Source organism: Leopardus geoffroyi, chromosome C2 (assembly GCF_018350155.1).
Source record: "Leopardus geoffroyi isolate Oge1 chromosome C2, O.geoffroyi_Oge1_pat1.0, whole genome shotgun sequence".
Lineage (NCBI taxonomy): Eukaryota > Metazoa > Chordata > Mammalia > Carnivora > Felidae > Leopardus > Leopardus geoffroyi.
This window is the reverse complement of record NC_059333.1, coordinates 65,813,153-65,819,393: the sequence shown is the minus strand read 5'-3', so window position 1 is coordinate 65,819,393 and position 6,241 is coordinate 65,813,153.

The following is a 6,241-nucleotide window of genomic DNA, read 5'->3' as shown; positions in this document are numbered from 1 at the left end:
TTTGGCACAGTAGCATTTAGTGTTATTAACATTCTCTAATTTTTTGATTCTCTACTCATGTTTTCACCTGAATATTTGGATATAATATTTTTAGTAAGTACTTCATAGCTTTCAGAGCATTCTGCTAGGTGAAAAATAGAATCTTGGACTCCTAAGATAAAAATCAGCTTCCATCCAACACCAGTCCTTGGCAGATGGTCATCCAGATTCTGCTTGAATATGTTTTCAACTACAAAAAGGGAGAAAATACAGACTTACCATCCAGTGTTAATTTTTGCTGTATGCTCTTCCAGGCTTTTCCTAGGCATTTACACATTTTTTAAAATAAAAAATTAAGTCATTTTTCTATGCTATTTACTTTTTTTTTTTTTTTTTTACTTTTTTTTTTTCAACGTTTATTTATTTTTGGGACAGAGAGAGACAGAGCATGAACGGGGGAGGGGCAGAGAGAGAGGGAGACACAGAATTGGAAACAGGCTCCAGGCTCTGAGCCGTCAGCCCAGAGCCCGACGCAGGGCTCGAACTCACGGACCGCGAGATCGTGACCTGGCTGAAGTCGGACGCTTAACCGACTGCGCCACCCAGGCGCCCCGCTACTTACTTTTAATAAAATCATAATATTAGTTTCTTTTTCTCCTTGATAATTTTACCAGCCTGTAATATAGTCCTAAAATATGATTTGTATTGGCTATGTACGAATCCATTCTGAGTTTAGAATAACCAATTCCCTATTGTTTGTGCATTCATTTATTAAACAAATGTTTTGTAGAATGCTTGCTAAATGTCCAATAGCATTCACAAAATTGAGCATCAGTGTTGAACAGGACCTAAACCTGATGCCTAAATTATTTGTTTTGTTTGTTTTTTCTTTTGTATTTTGTTTCATTGGTTGGTTTTATGGAAACATGTAGGGAAGAAAAGAAGAAATCACCTGAAATCCCACTAGTCTACAATAGGACTGTTTTTTTTCAACGTTTATTTATTTTTGGGACAGAGAGAGACAGAGCATGAACGGGGGAGGGGCAGAGAGAGAGGGAGACACAGAATCGGAAACAGGCTCCAGGCTCTGAGCCATCAGCCCAGAGCCCGACGAGGGGCTCGAACTCACGGACCGCGAGATCGTGACCTGGCTGAAGTCGGACGCTTAACCGACTGCGCCACCCAGGCGCCCCAGGACTGTTTTTTAGTGACCTTGCCTTTCACCTCTTTCTGCATGTATATACTTTTACTTTTTTTTTTTTTTTTTTTGGCTGCTCCATAATATCATGCATTGGAAGTTTCCATAGGGAATCCTTTACAAATCCTCAAGCAATCACTTAGCTAAGGATAGACCAGAGGCTACACGTGTTTTCGTTTTGGATGAGTACTGCCTGCCCGATCTCTAGAAAGGTTCTACCCATTTGCACCTTTGTATCTGAGGGTGCCCATTTCCCTAAGTTCTTAGCAAGGCTAATTTTTTCAGCTTTTGCCAGTTTGATATGCTCACACCATATGTAAAGGAACTAAAGCACTTCTTGACATCTGCCACAGTTAGAAATCCATCTCACAAGACCTTCTGCCCATCCTTCCCTAATGCTTAAGCCTTCCCAAAGATTATGCACAGCATTTTGGTACTAATAAAAGTAAGAGATGTTACCACAGTAATTTGAAAAATGAAGCCCTTCACTTCCTAGTAGGTGACCACAACATTCTGACATACATTTTTGCTAAGCCCCTGCTATTCACAGTAATTCCCAAACTCTTAATACAGACACAGTCACACCATTCTTTCTAATCATTTCTTTTTTTCTAACCTTAACATTTGACTGGAAGGTTGATGAGAATGGGACTATGACCCTAAGCAGGGCTTACCTTAGGATAACTATACCTTTCATTGGTGTGATGTAAGGCTGTTGGAAAAACCATAATCCCAATTTTACAAGTGAGTGAGGTACTCAGTTTAAGGGAATTGCTGTGGTCAAACAGCTGGCGACCTGGGATGTGAGTCTTGGTGAGTAGAGGTCAAGCCCAATGTTCTCTCCTGTACCAACTAATATAAACCTATTCATAGTTATAAATTCATTTATTCATTCAGTACATATTTAGTGAAATTGTATTATATATAGGGAACTGCCCTAGATATTGAATACTCATGTGTGAATCAGACATACATCTTGTCCTCAAGGAGATGAGAGGCTATTTGACTTGACATTTATTGAGGACATAATAATATGCTAACTATGTGCTAAATAATGAACAAAGGTTAGTAAGACATGGTCCCCACTGTCAAAGAGTTATAATCTAGTAGATACATGTATATAAACTACAAATATATAAAGTTAAATAGTACTATGATGACTATTCCAAGAAGCTTTCCTAAAAAGAGTGCACGTGTGACTACCCAGGGTTTCTTTAGGTATCAAAAACTAGCTAGCTGGTAGTTCCATCTGTGTGCATCATGGTGATTTTGAAATCAAGTAATAGAAAATCCTCATCAAGGGAAACTCATATGACTAGAAGTCCAGAGTTAGGGCAAGCTCTAGATGAAACAATATCATAGGTTCAATGATACCATCCAAGACTCAAGTATTTTCATCTCAGAGCTTCCAGGACTGATGAAATCATGTGCTTTCTTATTCAAGTCCAGCAGAAGAAAGAAGCCATTCCCAAGGCATGATTTTTTTTTTTAAGTCTGAGCCAAATTAGGTTATGTGCATTTTTATAGACTAATAATAGTTGCCAACAGAATGCCTTATGCTGATCGACTTAAACAGGATCCCTGCCCCACTCCCGCCCATGGATTCATATATAATAATTAGATATCAGCACAAAACTGGAATTCTGTAACAAGGAGGAATGATAAGTGGATTTTGAGTAGGCAACCAATTTTCCACTAAACCATCTTGTTCACTTAACCGAGTCATTCTGAATGGTCAAATTGAGTTTGAAGGAGCTTTTCCTCTCATAGTTTACTCAAATTTTTGACAGAAAAGTATTAGTAGAACACATTAAGTTGTGTAATGTTCAGTTTTCATAGAATAAAACAATCAGCAGATGTTCAGAGAACTTTCCTGAAGAGTAGTCCTTATGGAGATCTTAAGGGAGATCTGAATCTAAAAGCATTCAACTGCAGGTACCAAAACACCTAACTAAGCGCTTAAGCAGTAAGTGCAGTTTACTTCCTGTCATGAAGTCTGGAGGTTGAAAGTTCCAGATTTGAGATAGTGGCTCAGTCATACTTTTGAGAACTGGTTTATTCTATCTTTCAGCTCTTTATCCTCATCCTTAAGTATATCATATCTCATGGCTATCATATCTCATGGTAGCTCCAAGCATTACATCACTGCACAAGTATATTCAAGCCAGGATAAAAGGTAGCAGGACTTCTCACTGTCTGTCAGGAAGTATACTTTTCCCCCAGAAGCTCCTACATGCTCTTCCTTTTATATCCCATTTGTCACATGCCTACACGTAAACCAGTTGCCATCAAGGGGAATGGGATATCGTCCTTGGCTTTGACCAGTCTTATTTCAAGCCCTGGCAAGTGGGGGAGAAGCCCACCTTTCTTTAACATATTGCCCAAGCAAGATCACAGTTCCATAAACTAAGGAAAAATGGGGAATGGCTATCGGATAGACAATCGGTGGTGTCTGCCCAAGGTCGCGTTGGCAGTGTGTGTCTAAAGCCTACATCATGCCTGTGTTCTGTTTTAATATATATTAGGAAAATGTTAATTTCAAGCTCAGTGTTTTTCAAACTGTATGTGGTTTAATATTTTCCAATTAACAACCACTACTAAGGAGATGGAGGCGGGTGGGAATACACTTAAAAAAACCCATACATTATGCAAGCCCAAAGTTTTTATTGAATTTAATGGCCATTTTCTCTGTCAAATTGCTATAAAAATGTCTAAATTCTCTCTGTTTCTTCCCTTATGTCATCATGGGACAGTAACCGTTCACACACCAGCCATGGTTCACTGCCACACTGAGAGGGACAGTTTAGCCAGCTGACTTCATAATCTGGCCCCAGCCTGCCTCTCCCATCTCGTGTCCTGCTGTTCCTTTTGATTCACCTAAAGCAGGCTATACTCTGTTACCAGAATATGCCATGTATTTTTGTTTTACTTCTGGACTTGACTTCACATTCTGTTCTCCCTTCCCGGAATGCCCTCCCCTAGTTGGGGAACATCTAGTCATCTTTTTAGACCAGCTTAAATGTCACCTTCCCTGTGATGTTTTTTCTGAATCCTTTTTCCCCAATCCTTTGGGTTTCCTTTGAACCCCAAATACACTTATTTTATTGGATTGCAGTTATTTCTGGGTCACTCTTCCTCATCATACCAAAAGTTCCCTGAAGGTGACAATTGTCTTGCTCATCTTTATATCCCCTGTGCTTGGTGTACATACTTTGCCCTAAATAAATGCTTATGGGATTGAATCAATACCATAAATGATGTGACTTCTGTTTGATTCCTTTTATTCTCCCCCAATATTTTCTTCTGTGCTTCTACCCGCATATTTATGGATTTCCTTATAAGAACATACCATTTTGACACAAAATGTTTTCCCTCTTCAGTCATCTGGATTTAAAAACAAACAAGACACAACTTTGCATTGTCGTATTCCCATCATAGGTTCTGTCCTTCAGGCAACAATATCACTATCGTGACAGCCTCTGGGGCTTATGTACCAGTGAGACCACACCACCAGCAGCATGCTCAAATCCCCCATAGCATATAAATTCCCAAACGTACTTGGCAAGGTGGGACAACACAGAGAACATACAACTCAAATGACCTGCCCTGTAGTTCACATGCTAGCTCTTTGACCTTCCTTAACCTCTCAGAGTTTGTTTCTTCAATTTAAAAAAGAAAGGTGTCATGGCATGACATGAAGAAACAATGACTGCTTGATAGATGGTAGCATCCTCTGCTCAGATGAGCACGTATGTGGACTGACAAGGCAGGCTGAGAATAACAGTTGGTGGGTCCGTCTGTCTCTTTAAAGGGTCAGGGCCAGCCCATCGGTCAGGCATGCCGAGAAAGATGACCTGCTTTGAAATGTTATCTTGGGCAGGGCCCTGGTTGCTTCTTCTTTCCTGCTTCTGATTTCCTGGCTCATAGCTGGCAGGGACAGCGGCCCTGGCAGCTCTGGGTGTGTGACTAAGGTGGAGGGATGAGCAGCTGCTGCTTGCCGAAGTCAGTGGTTGGTTGGGAGGCAGGCAGGTGACATAAAAGCAGCGTATGGAAATCCCCACACTCTGCTGCTCAAATGACATCCAAGTCATCGCTGAGAGGAGGACTGGGGCAGGGCCTTTCCTTCTCCAGGCACTCTCTAGCTCTTTTCCTTTACCACTGATTTCCCCCCTCAACTTTAGAAAGAAAGGAGTAAGGTACACATTTGTTGGTCAAGCGATTTTAATTAAAAAAAAAAAAGAAAGAAAAAGAAAAAACGAGCTTCCTTTAACATGCCATGCATTTTCACAACTCCACGGCTCTACCTCTGCTGTTCTAACCAGTAGAGATGCTCTTCTCCCTCTACCTACCTGGTTAATTCAATGCCTGTGCCTCAAACCCAGCATTAGCTCGTATGTATTCCTTCCTGTACCCAATGTTTCCTTCTAGGTAGCCACCTCTCTTTAAACTTAACTCAGTTATTGTGCCCAACACTGAATTGCCATTGTTTTTTCAAGTGTCTTTCTCTTGATTAAGTGAAAGCTCTTAGGAATCTAATTCTCTGAGTGCTTGGCTCATAGCAGGCGCCCAGTAAATATTTGTTGAGCTAAAAAGTTCCACTCCTCAGCATATTTGACAATTTCTAATTTCTCACTAATTCTGGTTTGGTTATCAGCAGTATAATAAAAGTCCCTGGGGATTGAGCACTCAAGTAGTTTTGGAAAGTTACTGGGTACCACACCCCCCCAAAGTGTCTCAAGGGCAATAGAATGATAATAAATACTAAGTAGCAGCAAGGGAAAAAATCAAGGAGTCATTTGGAAGCCAGAGGGACATGTCTTAATGTTTGCATACTCCAGATTTATTTTTTGGGGACCCAAAATAGACCCCAGGTTCATCCAGAAGTTCCTTGGATGTCATCAGACTTCTGGCGGGTGGGGGAGGGTGCATGTGGGATTGGGAGTCATGGATCTAGTCTATTTCTACTTGCTGTGCAAACTGCTTGGCGCACAGCGCTGAGTCTGACTTGGGATCAGATCCTGGCTGGACCACTTACTGCCTATGGGAACTTGTTACTTAGGTGAG